We start from the raw sequence: 15,768 nt of genomic DNA on the forward strand, positions 1-15,768 counted from the left end.
CCCCCGCTGTCAGGCGTGCGTAGATCCCACTGTTTTGGAAGATGTAGGAGTCATGGGTACTCCCTGGGAATTTGGCTACTATGTCAGTGATCACGTACTTGGAATCACAGATCACCTGTACATTTATGGTGTTGGTGGACTTACGGTTCTGATAAATGTACTCTGAGGCAGCAGGTGGGCATATTGGTATGTGGGTACCATCAATGCAGCCAACGATGTTTGGGAACTGCACCATCTGATAAAAGGCTGTCTTTGTCCTTAGCAGTTCTGCATGCATTGCAGGGAAGCTGATGTAGTGATGCATTCTCTGCAACATGGCGTCAAAGAATTTTTTAAAGAAACAGGACAGACAGCTATGGGACACCCCACCTACCACAGCAACCACACTCTGGTAACTCCCAGATGCAAGCAGGTGTAGGCTGCACAGCACCTGCACATGGGGTGGGATGGCGGGCGCCCTTGGGGTTGGATGGTCCAACAGTGGGTGGAGATCCCTGATAAGGTCCAGGATAGTTTTTGGGGCCAGCCTGTACCTCTGTAGAATCTCAGGCTCAGTTAGCTGGAATAGAGTGATCCTCTGTCTGTACACCTGCTCCTCCCTCCTCCAGACCCTCTCTCCTTCTGCCTGGAGCCGTAGCCGCCTCGCAATGACATAGAATGCCGCCATTCTGGTGAAAGTGGTGCATTTTGGGGCCTTTTATATAGCCTGCACCTGGTTACCACCTGAATTCAACCCATGGACTCTTAAATACCGAATTTCATGCAAATTCAGTATTTAAAAGGTTATCTACATCTCGAAATTAATTTTTTACATTTCTAAATTACCAAATCGGTAAAATTTCCGAATCGGAAACTTTACCGATTCGGCAAATTTACCGATTCGGTTGCTTTTTTGTCCCCAACAATAGAAATTCAGTAAATTCAGCCGTTACTGACCAGTATTGGGCCACCTACATCTGGCCCTTAGTGTTTTAATTAAATAAAGAATATTTTATTTTATTTAAAATTATTTATATATGTGTTTATTTTATTTTTATATAATCAAAAAAGTTTATAAATGAAATAAAGATAATAGTTAATAAAATTTATTTAAGTAAATATATGTACATATACACATTTTTTGTGTTCATAATGATTAAATTAAGTTTATGTGTTGTAAGTTAAAATATATATCAAATGTAATTTATTTTGTTAATAATACTAATATTTTTTAATTAATTTCATTTAAGTTATGTTATTTTTTAAAGTCAATATTTTTTACATCTATATTTTTTATATCGATATTTCTGAGTCGATATTATTGTACTTACCTCTTTAAGTATAGGGAGTCGATATTTATTTATCGATATTTTTACCTCAATATTTTTTTCATCGATATTTTTTACATCGATATTTAAACATGGAACCCACTCTGTTAATTGGCTGTGCATAGACTACAGGGCTTAGCTATCCTAGGTAAGGATTTCGGTATGGCTCAGGGGACTATGAAAATAGTACTAAATGATGCATTTTAAGTGGCTGCCCCGCAAGTCTGATCTTCTTTGGTCATTGATTATTGCAGATTTTGTACTGAAAATAAATACTGCTCCCTCTCAAGGGTCAACATATTTCTCTAAAACCCCTCTGTTTGTACAGTAATTGTGTAGGAGATGTTTAAGCCGCAAATAGTGCAACTCTAAGAACTCACAGATGTGCAGAGTTAACTTGCATAACAACTATATTCTTCCATCCTCCTTTGCATCAGAACATGCAAACAATTAAATATTTTATCTGTGCAGCATAGCTTAGTTTTCTAGACATTTCACACTGCTGGGGCGAGATCACAAACTATAACTATGTTATTTTATGTCCAAGGGCGGCCTTAGGCATGTGCAAGCTGTGCACCTGCACAGGGCCACCAGATCCCAGGGGCCTCCACGCCAATAGATATCCTTAATATAATAATCCTATGAGGATGGATACATATTTGCGTGGCGGCCCAGGGCAGGGATTTGGCGGCCTCTGGCTCTATTCCACTTCCTAACACCTTGACCCTCCCCTCCTGAGCTCCGGGGGACTCTGCCCCTCCTGGACCCGGTCTTCCGGGGACCCTACCTACGATTCCTGCCCAGGGCCGCCATGAGCCTAGAGCCGCCCCTGTTATGTCCTTGCCAGTAACTTAATGTAGTGCTTGGTGCAAACACCTTTTACCATCATATTCTGAAAGCAGGTTTCTATAGGTCAGAGGTATAAAAACTGTGGGACCACACACTTAGTGGGGCGTGGAGTCATCTGAAGGGGGGCACGAGATTATGCCCAAAATGGCATTTAAGTCCCACAACATGGAAATGTACCAGCGGGTTTCACTAAGGCATTTTCTTTATCCATCTGTTGTCATTGTAGGTTTTGGGTTATTTTTTAAAAAGAAGTGGGGCTTATTCTGCATTTGGTTCACTCTCACAGGCGTGTTGCAGGGAAATCAAAAGAAGTTTAGCAAGGTAGGGAGGGTGGTCAATTAGGCTGAAGCATTGTGCTTCAAAATCACTTCCCAGTATATTTGTAGCTGTCTGCAGACATATCAGTTTGATTTTCACTACTTACACATACACTGTGGCATTTTGGGGATTTTGTCACTGTGGTAATGACTGACAGCTGCAGTCTGCATAAGCCGCTGTGGATGGTGCTTGAAGGGGAATTATTTTGAAGTGGAGTACATGCGGCTTTTTACTGGGTGAACCAGAGGGTGCTTTGCAGCCCTTTCAAGTTTGCAAATCTATGCATGATAACAGGTCAGTTGGATAGTGAGAGCGGCAGAGGCCCTTAGGCAAGCAAAGAAAATAATCCCTCCACTACCACATCTGCTGTGTTTGTAAAAATAAAAACTGACACAATCAGAGTTTAATGGGCCCCTGAGGCCCCTGGACCTGGTGTCACTGCACCTGGTGCACCATTGACAATGTTACCCCTGTAACTCTTCAGAAGTGTTTTATTTGCATTCTGTGATTGTAGTCTTGTTTGGTTCACCATAAAACCAGGGCTACAAGTCTGAGAATGCAGTTGAAAAACCTGGACTGGAACTAGTTTTGCAAAGACTTGAGACATTTAGCATCTAGGCTTTGAAAAAGGGGCACCCGCTATGGCTTTAAAGGAGAGGATTGGATAAGACTTTGTAACAGGAGTTGGGTGGAAATTTCAAGAGGAAATATAGATTAAGCTTTCAGGACTAGATTTGTAAAGGGGTATGGGCATGTAACATAAGAACTAAACTTCTCTTTCAACAATACGAGATACACAGTTTTTTGTAAATGTGGCGGATGGGTATTGCCAGTTGGGAGAGTTGATGTAGATTACAGTAAGGAAATATTGAATATGACCTGTTACAGAAGAGACTGACTAGCATGGTCCGACTAAAGCATGGGGAAGCTAGGATGCCAACCTTCACAGGTGCACAAGAAGCACCCCTTTCACTTTGCCAATATTTAAACCACTTGTATTCATGTGTTAGCTGCGGGATTCTCCATTTTAATACCACTCAAACCCCATTCCTTCCCCTCCAATCTCGCTTTTATAATCTGCCTTCATACACCAACAATCCAATCTCCCCACAAACAACTTGGCCCCAGTGTGACAAAGTTGCGTTGTGGTGAGTAGGGGATTGAGCTGACATGTATTTACTTAGAGGCAAGTCTCTACTGTGAAGTAATCAGCTTGGGACGTACCTGTGAACACAATGGGAGTTCTCTGCTGCCTTGTTTTATTCGCCTGCACCAGAGGGCCTTTTATACAGAGTTGGGAACAAAAGATCTGGATGTGATTTTGAAAAAGAACTCTGAATGAGGAATTACAGAAGTGGCCTAAATTGTGTGTTGTGGAGAGGTACTTGCATGGACTTTGTACAGTGTGTCTGAATGGTGCGTTGATACTTGGATCTGGCTGGTCTTTGCAGTTGGGGTCTGGGTGCTACAAAGTAAAGGAAGTGAGGTAGATTGCAGAGGGACTGAATGGGGCATTGTAGAGGTTTCAAGATGAGAGCTTTGCAATTTGACTTTGGGTGGAAATGGACACTTATGTTACATGACTCTGTAGGAAGGTTCATGATACCCCACTGCAGAAGAATTCTGGATGCCTTTTTGATGAGTCCTGGATGGGGCTTGTCCCCCAGTGCACTTCCCAATGCTGATGGTTTGGTAAGCCTCCTTACCATTGGCTTGAACCACCACCTTGTAATGTACGGGAGGCCTATCTCCTAAATATTTTGCTCAGGGGACCGCTTGGCATAACAAAGTTTGAAGACGACTGCTGTAGGTGGGAATGTGGTAATATGGCAGGAATGTTTCTATACATCTGTGACATATTGCTATGATTATGATGTGTTGTGTTGTCTTTGGTGCAGTTGTGATGTGTGCTGCATTACTGCATTGTAATGTTGAGTTATACTGCGTTTGTTGTGTTCTATTTTATTGTATTGTGTCCCGTTATATATTGTATTTTTATGTTGATTTGTGCATATTATTGTCTTAATTTTTTTGTTTGCTTTAGAAATGTCAGCAAGTGCTGCTACATTTCCAGAAAAAAGATTTAAAGTTCCCATGAGAAGCAACCATTTACCACACACCCAGATGATAAAATAGCGTTGTTCCAGCACTTTACCTATTTAAGATACCAGCCAGATTTCTTGTCTTAAATTAGCATTTGCTGTTCTCACTTTACCTTATACGTAAGTAAGTAAGTACATTTTTTATTGTTCGGTTACTTAAAACCATTACAATTTGTAGCATACTACAACATTTAAAACAAAACTCTTAAAAATATTGGCAATGAAATAAATAAGAAAAGGAGAGGGAAATGAGTTAAAAGAAAAGTTTGCGTTACAAAGAGTCCAACCGGTCATAGCAAGATTTACTGCGATACAGGTTTATCTATCAACAATGATCTTAAGTCTCAATGGGGGTCCGGCAAGTGGCAGCGTGCCTTGTTTTTTCCTCGAAACTGTCCAGGAATTTTACTAATTTACAGATCAGTTGGGCATCCGCTGAACATAAGGCCTAGACTATTGCGGATCGGCAGGTACGGACTCCTAGCTCGTTAAGTTTGTCCTTAAGCCAGTGCCGCCGTCTGTGATACATGGCTGGGCAGATACAGACTATGTGTGTAAAGTCTTGGTTACCTGCACCGCAAAGATCACATTCCGGTGTTACTTGTGGTCTCCATCTGGGTTGGTCTAGTCGTGTGGGTAAAATGCCCAGGCTTAAGTGGAGGAATATACGTTTAGAATTCAACGAGAATGCCGTGTCTAAATGAGGTGCTGGTGCGGGCCTTGTGTACGATTTAATAGAACGACCGGGTGCTAAAAATTATTTTGTCGTTGAGGAACGAGTGTTTCTTAGCAGTCCTTTTGACTACCTGGTTAAACAAAGTGGCTGGGAGTTTTGTTTCCCACAGTGCTCCGAGCTCAGTTTCCTCTAGTGAGACTTTACCTTATTCTTATAGTGGAGTTTGAGGCAACTGCTGCAGTGTTACCCCAAAAAGCTCATCCTATGTGAGGCAAAGTGTAAATGTAACACAAAAATTGAAAACGTTACAAGAGCATCCTGCTTATAAGAACCCTACACTGCCTGATGCAAGCTTGGATTCTGACTTGTATAAAAATATATTACTTTCTCATATGCAGCAGTGGACTGTCCACAAGGGCGGAAGTAGCATGCCCACCATGGAGGACATGAAGAGTGTCTGTCAGTCCGAGCAAAACTCATCCTGACAGACACTCTATGTGGCACTAGGCTGTCTGAGCTGAACATTGCCGGTCTGACAATGGCACAGTCTTATGGGTGTGACCTCTTCAGCAAGGCAAGGCACTTGGAGGACTTCCCCCTCATGATGAGTGGGAGCGTCACTGATAACCTCGGACCTGGATGCTTTAGTTTTAAGCCCTGAAGTGCCCAGGGACAAGTGTCATTCCATGACATCTCATCACAGATTTGGGTCTGCCGCCTCCTCTAGTGTCTGACCTAGGGTCATCCAATTAGAGGGGCAACATTCTCAATCCTCCATGAACCTTGAAGGTCAATAGCACTGCTGTAGCTGGTAAGTTAATTATTTAAAGTATTTGATGTGTGCGTGCATGTGTGTTTATGAAAGCGTGCTGTAAATGACTGTGTGCCTGTAAATGGTGGGTGTAAGTGTGCACGCTTGTAAACGTATGGGGGTGTGAGTGAATTTGCATGTAGATGGGTGTGTGTATGTGTGAGGCCCATCCTCCCCCTCCTGCTCGAGTTACTAGTTACCACTGCTCGTATGCATCATTCGCTAAAAATGTGGGATACAAAAAAAAATTGCTTCACATGAAAGGAGTGCATATGCTTGCTGACAGAGCAATATAGGGTTGTGCTCTACTGTTGCCCACAGTGCTGCCAGAGCCCTTCGGCAATTAAACAAATAAGGACATAATTGATGAGAAAATCGTATATCTGGGTTCATAGTCTATAAAGCCGAGGTGATATAGTTTACTTTAGTAAAAAGTACAACAGTGATGGCTAAGTGAGATAAACACTCACCGTTGACATCTGTTGTGGCATGTGGGTCATAAGCTGGAATCCCTAAAGCCCAAATCAGCTTGTCATCCATCTGAGTTTGATAACTGGAATTAATACCATGGGTTATTTATAGTTCTTAGAAAGGATAAGAACTGGTATGGAGCGCTATATGAAAAAGTATTTTGATATTGTTATACATAGGCATGAATGCTTGTATGTACATGGCATTTGTATAGTGTGAACCTAGCTATAAGCCTTCACAGGGGCAAAGGCAAGAATACAGTCCTTGAGTGATCAGGGAGGCTGCTGGATTCTGTGAGCAGTAGTGATGTAACTTCAACTATGTATTAAAGTAGAGCACCTTTGATATATATTTGTGTGGAGACCACATATTTCAAGACAGTTAGGGGCTGATGTTTGAGCCCCTAGTGACACTTTTGCTCTGTTGTTGCATTACTTGTTGTGACACAGCAGCGGTGTTAACAATGCTCCACATCGCGTCTTATTTACAAAGTGGCGCATCTAGGCAGATGTGTGACTTTGTAAACCCTTGCGCCACATGTATGCAGGAAGGGCGTTCCCCTGCAAGAAAGCCTCGTAGAAGTGGCGTAGTGAAATCTATTGCATCTTAGCAGGCGCATGGGTGATGCAGTGCAATGTGTATTGGCCTTCCCCATGCATTGTTGGAGTTGAGTTATGTTTAAGACACAACTGAGATTTGCGCCGACAGATACATCTGGATTCTTGACGCATCTGTCATTCCTTGCGACATGGAACGCTGTACAGTAATTATGGTGCATCCCTGGCGTTGCAAGGAAAAGTGTTGCATCACTGTGTTGCCGCATCGATGCAACAGTTTTAGTAAATGAGGACCTCAGTATTTAATGCTAGTAGGCTCTGGTCCAGGGGCTGTACACCATGATTCTTTAATATGCTCTCTTCTTCTGCTCTGTACATCCTAAATTTACTCTTTATAATGCTTTAATGCTGTCAGAACAAATGTGGTCCTCTAGTGCGACTCCCTCATTAGAGGATTGTCCCTCCTTTCATTCTCCTGTTAGACAGAGTAGAGTGTCTGAAGCTGCACAACCTCAGAGTAACAGTTATAAAAGCATACACAAACTGTGCATGTGTACGGCGGCAAGGAACTCAGCCATCGTGTCATGGGCTGTATGTGTATTTAGAGTTCTGGGAAGTATATCTCTGTTTGAGAAGAGACAGGCCTTCAGATGTCCTCTCAGCCATCTATGGAGCACCAAACTGAACGCTCCTGTGAATGGCAAGCCCCAGCATTGCAATTACAGCAAGATTGGCTGCAATCCAGGCATAATGGTTCCCAATTGTCTCCTTGAAGTGTGCACCCTGAGTATCGATACCAGAATATTGATGGGACACAACATCGAGGACAACATTTCAAAAATAAAATATTGATAAATAATTAAGTCTGCATTTTCTATACCTAACTCCACATATATGTACCTTGGCAATACAGATCACCAAGGTATGTAGATGGAGTTAGGAATATAAACATTGCTTCCTTATATGCACTTACTTATTTTGTCACTTATTTTGTCCTTAATATTCTTGTACCACGATGTTATGAAGGTCAATATTCAGTGGTGCAGCCCCTCCTTGATATACTATTGGCTATATCGTAATGGTGGCAATTCCTGCAGTATTGGGGGCATTCATCAACGCAAAAGTTGGTTATACATGGAAATGCAACACATGTGTGATTTGAAAATAAGGATTTTCTTGGCCTCACCTAGATTTTTCTCAGGTCTAGGGTGGCAGGGATCCACTCTTCTAGTTGTAATGCTCTAGGCCACATTCTGGGGGGTTTTGAGAATGGTGGGGAGGTGGAGTGAGAATAGGATAAGGAATAGGAAAGTGGTCCACCCATTCTATAACAAAGAATGTGTAGACAGTAGATACAGTTAGAGTCCTCTAGTTTGAGGCAGCAGTGTTTTTTTTCATAAGGGCAGGGGCGCATCACTTGAACCCTCAGTGAACCATGCATGAATGTGGAAAATAAAATGGCAATTAAATAATTTCATTGCCATTTTATTTTCTACCGCTGTGCACCACAGCTGTCAGACTACCCCTGAGCTGGGACAAATGAGGGCTGTGTCCTCTGCTGCTTGCTGATTTGCATTATTGAAGACTGGAGCAGTGTCTAGCCAGACACTCCAAAGTGCACGTCAGTTTGGCTGGTTGTCTTACGATGGCTAGCCTGAAACGCACACTTTGAAACTCTCCAAACTAAGTTGTCTTAGACAGCTGGGTGGAGAGCAAGCACAGTCCGGCCAACCCGCTCCATCCAATCCTGGCACTTCTCTCATACTGGTTAATAGCATGAGTGCAGCATCTGGATTGGTTAGGGGAGCTCTTCGTTCCACAGACTGCAGAAGAACACAGAGAAGGGCGTGCAGCCATGGGTAAGTACCATTTAATTGTATGTTATTCATTACAAATGTTAATGTAATACATGTCAGTGTGGTGATTTAGTTTGTGTTTGTTGTTTTATTTTGGCCTTTTGGAGGAAGTGGTTTTTTTATTTTGGGCTTTAGGCGGTAGGGGTAGTTTCATTTTCGTTTTTGGTAAGTGGTGTGGCACTTCTCTTGCCTCACCACTTTCAAAGGTTACTTGCCGTCCCTAGCATGAGGTCAAGTGTTTTGCCTTTTGTGCAAATGGACATGGAGATAAACCAGTGGTACATGTGGAGTTTGGCTAGGTTATGAGTGTGTTTAAATGTTTGCACCTAAGGCTGCCCCAACAAAAAATGATTCCGAAAAGGGGGTGGTGATGAACAGAGTGTCTGAATTAAGCAGACCACTCTTACCCAGTCCAAAGATCAGGGCTTGATCCATCACCGTTATTTAGCTCACTGCACAGTCTGTCCCTGGCCCAGTGCATCATGGGAACAGGGCAGACCAAACTACCAAGCAAATTCTTCTGCCACACCTATAGTGGCCAAAAAACGATTCAGAAAAGGGGGTGGTGATGAACAGAGTGTCTGAATTAAGCAGACCACTCTTACCAAGTCCAAAGATCAGGGCTTGATCCATCACCGTTATTTAGCTCACTGCACCATCCCAGCTCAGAACCTGGCTATATGCAAATTAGTCTGTCCCTGGCCCAGTGCATCATGGGAACAGGGCAGACCAAACTACCAAGCCAATTCTTCACCGGAAAGTTGACAAGCTTCCGGGGACCGGTTTCTGGCATTTCAGCCGTCGTCGGCCCAGCTTGCTTGAATCCTGATGGTGCAGTGAGCAAGGGACTCATGTCTGAGTATACCCTGCCACACCTATAGTGGCCAAAAACGATTCAGAAAAGGGGGTGGTGATGAACAGAGTGTCTGAATTAAGCAGACCACTCTTACCCAGTCCAAAGATCAGGGCTTGATCCATCACCGTTATTTAGCTCACTGCACTATCCCAGCTCAGAACCTGGCTATATGCAAATTAGTCTGTCCCTGGCCCAGTGCATCATGGGAACAGGGCAGACCAAACTACCAAGCCAATTCTTCACCGGAAAGGAGACAAGCTTCCGGGGACCGGTTTCTGGCATTTCAGCCGTCGTCGGCCCGGCTTGCTTGAATCCTGATCGTGCAGTGAGCAAGGGACTCATGTCTGAGTATACCCTGCCACACCTATAGTGGCCAAAAATGATTCAGAAAAGGGGGTGGTGATGAACAGAGTGTCTGAATTAAGCAGACCACTCTTACCCAGTCCAAAGATCAGGGCTTGATCCATCACCGTTATTTAGCTCACTGCACCATCCCAGCTCAGAACTTGGCTATATGCAAATTAGTCTGTCCCTGGCCCAGTGCATCATGGGAACAGGGCAGACCAAACTACCAAGCCAATTCTTCACCGGAAAGGAGACAAGCTTCCGGGGACCAGTTTCTGGCATTTCAGCCGTCGTCGGCCCGGCTTGCTTGAATCCTGATGGTGCAGTGAGCAAGGGACTCATGTCTGAGTATACCCTGCCACACCTATAGTGGCCAAAAACGATTCAGAAAAGGGGGTGGTGATGAACAGAGTGTCTGAATTAAGCAGACCACTCTTACCAAGTCCAAAGATCAGGGCTTGATCCATCACCGTTATTTAGCTCACTGCACCATCCCAGCTCAGAACCTGGCTATATGCAAATTAGTCTGTCCCTGGCCCAGTGCATCATGGGAACAGGGCAGACCAAACTACCAAGCCAATTCTTCACCGGAAAGTTGACAAGCTTCCGGGGACCGGTTTCTGGCATTTCAGCCGTCGTCGGCCCGGCTTGCTTGAATCCTGATGGTGCAGTGAGCAAGGGACTCATGTCTGAGTATACCCTGCCACACCTATAGTGGCCAAAAACGATTCAGAAAAGGGGGTGGTGATGAACAGAGTGTCTGAATTAAGCAGACCACTCTTACCCAGTCCAAATATCAGGGCTTGATCCATCACCGTTATTTAGCTCACTGCACTATCCCAGCTCAGAACCTGGCTATATGCAAATTAGTCTGTCCCTGGCCCAGTGCATCATGGGAACAGGGCAGACCAAACTACCAAGCCAATTCTTCACCGGAAAGGAGACAAGCTTCCGGGGACCGGTTTCTGGCATTTCAGCCGTCGTCGGCCCGGCTTGCTTGAATCCTGATGGTGCAGTGAGCAAGGGACTCATGTCTGAGTATACCCTGCCACACCTATAGTGGCCAAAAACGATTCAGAAAAGGGGGTGGTGATGAACAGAGTGTCTGAATTAAGCAGACCACTCTTACCCAGTCCAAAGATCAGAGCTTGATCCATCACCGTTATTTAGCTCACTGCACCATCCCAGCTCAGAACCTGGCTATATGCAAATTAGTCTGTCCATGGCCCAGTGCATCATGGGAACAGGGCAGACCAAACTACCAAGCCAATTCTTCACCGGAAAGGAGACAAGCTTCCGGGGACCGGTTTCTGGCATATCAGCCGTCATCGGCCCGGCTTGCTTGAATCCTGATGGTGCAGTGAGCAAGGGACTCATGTCTGAGTATACCCTACCACACCTATAGTGGCCAAAAACGATTCAGAAAAGGGGGTGGTGATGAACAGAGTGTCTGAATTAAGCAAACCACTCTTACCCAGTCCAAAGATCAGGGCTTGATCCATCACCATTATTTAGCTCACTGCACCATCCCAGCTCAGAACCTGGCTATATGCAAATTAGTCTGTCCCTGGCCCAGTGCATCATGGGAACAGGGCAGACCAAACTACCAAGCCAATTCTTCACCGGAAAGGAGACAAGCTGCCGGGGACCGGTTTCTGGTATTTCAGCCGTCGTCGGCCAGCTTGCTTGAATCCTGATGGTGCAGTGAGCAAGGGACTCATGTCTGAGTATACCCTGCCACACCTATAGTGGCCAAAAACGATTCAGAAAAGGGGGTGGTGATGAACAGAGTGTCTGAATTAAGCAGACCACTCTTACCCAGTCCAAAGATCAGGGCTTGATCCATCACCGTTATTTAGCTCACTGCACCATCCCAGCTCAGAACCTGGCTATATGCAAATTAGTCTGTCCCTGGCCCAGTGCATCATGGGAACAGGGCAGACCAAACTACCAAGCCAATTCTTCACCGGAAAGGAGACAAGCTTCCGGGGACCGGTTTCTGGCATTTCGGCCGTCGTCGGCCCGGCTTGCTTGAATTCTGATGGTGCAGTGAGCAAGGGACTCATGTCTGAGTATAGCCTGCCACACCTATAGTGGCCAAAAACGATTCAGAAAAGGGGGTGGTGATGAACAGAGTGTCTGAATTAAGCAGACCACTCTTACCCAGTCCAAAGATCAGGGCTTGATCCATCACTGTTATTTAGCTCACTGCACCATCCCAGCTCAGAACCTGGCTATATGCAAATGAGTCTGTCCCTGGCCCAGTGCATCATGGGAACAGGGCAGACCAAACTACCAAGCCAATTCTTCACCGGAAAGGAGACAAGCTTCTGGGGACCGGTTTCTGGCATTTCAGCCGTCGTCGGCCCGGCTTGCTTGAATCCTGATGGTGCAGTGAGCAAGGGACTCATGTCTGAGTATACCCTGCCACACCTATAGTGGCCAAAAACGATTCAGAAAAGGGGGTGGTGATGAACATAGTGTCTGAATTAAGCAGGCCACTCTTACCCAGTCCAAAGATCAGGGCTTGATCCATCACCATTATTTAGCTCACTGCACCATCCCAGCACAGAACCTGGCTATATGCAAATTAGTCTGTCCCTGGCCCAGTGCATCATGGGAACAGGGCAGACAAAACTACCAAGCCAATTCTTCACCGGAAAGGAGACAAGCTTCCGGGGACCGGTTTCTGGCATTTCAGCCGTCATCGGCCCGGCTTGCTTGAATCCTGATGGTGCAGTGAGCAAGGTACTCATGTCTGAGTATACCCTGCCACACCAATAGTGGCCAAAAACGATTCAGAAAAGGGGGTGGTGATGAACAGAGTGTCTGAATTAAGCAGAACACTCTTACCCAGTCCAAAGATCAGGGCTTGATCCATCACCGTTATTTACAACAAAAAAGGAAGTAACTTAAATGAAATGAAACTAAATTACCTTCAATGTATATGGTTAATTAAAACCGTTTACCAAATTAGTTTTAAAAACTCAGATTTCATAAAGTCAAGTAAAATTTTTATAAATACGTAGTGCTTAAAAGTGTAAAATTTGAGTTTAAAAATTAAGAGGTTAATAGAGTCATCTTGGCCTGATTACCCTTGGTTTGCATAGTTCTTCCTTCTCAACTGGCCGTGAGAGTCCCCAGTGTACATGCTTCTTCCATTTCGTTGTCTACCATGGTTAATAATTTGCAGTTCAACTGCGGGTCATAGGACTTGAAGCGTGCTATCACAGCTTGCCATCGTGTGCGAATCTCACTGACGTTAAATTCTGATTTGAATAGTCAGGCCCTTCCTTGCTTTAGGTAAATACACGTACAGATCAAATGTGCCATATCCTCCGTTCCATTTTTACACAGACAACAGTTAGTTGTAGCTTGCCCCCTGTGCAATGTTGGAATGTGCAGGATAGATGGCAGCTTTCCTAATCAGTGTTTGAGGAATGGGAGGTCAAACTTTAAAAGGACTTTACTCATATCATGACTCAATCATAAGACCGGGTTGATAGCCCGTCAAGCTGTTACAATGCCAACAGAAAGTTTGACCTTCCGGAATGTGAATGTGGAAACCCGTGAATTTCTCTCATGAAGCCTATTGTGGTTATCAGGACAATCCAGTGATATATTATTTCAAAATCCTGATGAAGTTTGAGTAACGCAATTGAATGAAACGCATTGGCTGGATGTTTTGTATGGATTTAAAAGATCAGAACTGACAAAAGAAAAAAGAAAAAGGAATACTTATCCTTAGGTCTACTTTCTTCATTTGTGGGTAAGAGGTTTGTTGGTGCACCATTCCAAATTAAACTCAAGTTTCTATTCTGTGTTGCAGTTGTAACAAACGACGTCAGGTACAGGAATTGTTGTGTGCATATGTATTGAACACAAGGAAACAGAGAGTGAAGTGCAACTTCCATAGTCCGCCATCGTGGTTGTGAGCTAAGCTGTAACTCCTTCCATAGTAGATGGTTAAAGGTGTTCTCGGGGGCAACCCTAATTTTGTGCCAGATCATTAGGTAAGACCCCAGTCTTGCTAGCTGTTGATTGGTGAGCCCAAATTCCAGTCTAATCAGAGCATCTGAGGTATAAGTAGGTATGTTAAAAAGGATCCCGTAAGCTCTGATGATAGTGCTGTCTAGAGCTTTAGAGTCTCTCACTCTCAGGGCAACACTTCCATATGAGATGGTCGGTAAATGTTTTGCTTGAGCAACCTGAGTGGAGAGCCTGGGATCCATCAGCTTAGTTTTTAGTTTTTTCAGAGACGTTGCTATGCCCAAACCTCTCCTCATGATTGATTCGAGCTGGTAGGAAAATTGCCCGCCATGTCAATTTTTATGTCTAAATTTTTATAATTTGTGGCATTCTGAATTTCGACGTTGCCCAGATGCAAAGCATAGGAACCTTTTTAAAGACCTTTTTATAGACATGATTTTAGTTTTGTCAAAATTTACTTCCAGGAAGTTTACTGTGGCATAACTCTCTAGTGCATTTTTGTGGCTAATCAGGACCACATTGTCGGCGTATAAGATGCTAGGTAAGACCTTGCCGCCTATCCTTGGGGCGTTTGCATTGGATAAGTTTAGAGATTGCATCAGGTCTGCCACGTACAATATGAATAGGGTTGGTGCAAGCACGCAGCCCTGTTTGAGCCTCTTAGTCTTGGGGATGGGCCTCGATAGCTTGAACCATTACCCAATTGTACCTGCACCCAGGTACCATTGTGTAATTATATTATCATTTCAAAGAGAGAATTCAGGAAATTCAAACCAGTCAGTTTTTTTCACAGCCTTGCCCGAACGATATTATCGAATGCAGCTTTGAAGTCTATGAAACAGAAGTGCAAAGCCTGTTCCGTAGCCCTGGCCCTGTCGATAAGAAGTGACATTGTTAAGATGTTAGTAGTTGTGCAGGTTGCTTTGCAGAATCCTATCTTGTTGAATTGGATAATACCTTGTCCTTCACCCCACTCTTGTAGCTCCGCTATATTTTGCTTCTAAATAGAGCCTGGAGATAAGGCAATCATTTTTCTGAGAGGCTTTGTCGCCTGATTTGTGGATTGGTGAAATAACGGTGCCCTTCTATGAACCTGGAATCTGGCTTGTTTGCCTGATTTGATGAAAGATTGTGTCTAACGTGTCTGTCCAAAATGTTGCATCCAGTTTGAAAAGGGCTGGTAGAATTCTGTTTAGTCCTGGTGCTCCCTTCTTTTCTATTGGATACTTGTTGTTAGGTTGTAGCTAAGTAAATTGAGTTAGCTTCCTCCTGGTGTCATTTTATGGTACACTTTTATTCTGCTGAATATCAGTTGCGATGGGGCCAGATGTTGTTGTTCCCCGTGGGTTCCCTGGTGGGAGATTGAAATGAGATCCCACGTGAAAATGTAACTCTTTTGAGGTTAGTTGTGTAACTGGAGCTGTATCCCCCTGGTACAGATTCAAAAAGGGGAGCATAGGCCTGCAGAAGGACTTCTTTGGGTCGATGATCGCTTTCCGCCTTATCGCCGAGGGTAAACGAGATCACATAATGGAAAAGGAAAGGAGAGACCAGAGTGTAGGCATGTGTCAACACTGTGGTCTCGGTATAGAATGAAGCTGCTGGTAGAGAATCTTCTGCAACCCTGCTG

Source organism: Lissotriton vulgaris, chromosome 6 (assembly GCF_964263255.1).
Source record: "Lissotriton vulgaris chromosome 6, aLisVul1.2, whole genome shotgun sequence".
In the NCBI taxonomy this organism is placed as follows: domain Eukaryota; kingdom Metazoa; phylum Chordata; class Amphibia; order Caudata; family Salamandridae; genus Lissotriton; species Lissotriton vulgaris.